We start from the raw sequence: 237 nt of genomic DNA, 5'->3' as shown, positions 1-237 counted from the left end.
CAGATTTTTTTTGTCTAGAAGATTTTAAGAAGGCAACGAGGTTTAGGTTCTTTGACTTCAAATGTAATTTTAAAATAGGCAACCAAGAAGACAGCTTCTACCAAGTTGACACTTTTAGAGGAAAATAAAGCAGACCCTTCCATTTGTCCTGAGAGCTAGGAGATAACTAGTTCTTAATAAGAATGTTAATTACCACTGGACAGTGTGAATTCTGTTGTGTTGCCTTACTGTATCTAA

This window comes from Aotus nancymaae, unplaced genomic scaffold (genome assembly GCF_030222135.1).
Source record: "Aotus nancymaae isolate 86718 unplaced genomic scaffold, 86718_ANA_hifiasm-v0.15.2.pri h1tg000020l, whole genome shotgun sequence".
Taxonomy (NCBI): Eukaryota; Metazoa; Chordata; class Mammalia; order Primates; family Aotidae; genus Aotus; species Aotus nancymaae.
The sequence above is the reverse complement of the archived record's forward strand: the minus strand, read 5'-3'. Positions refer to the sequence as shown.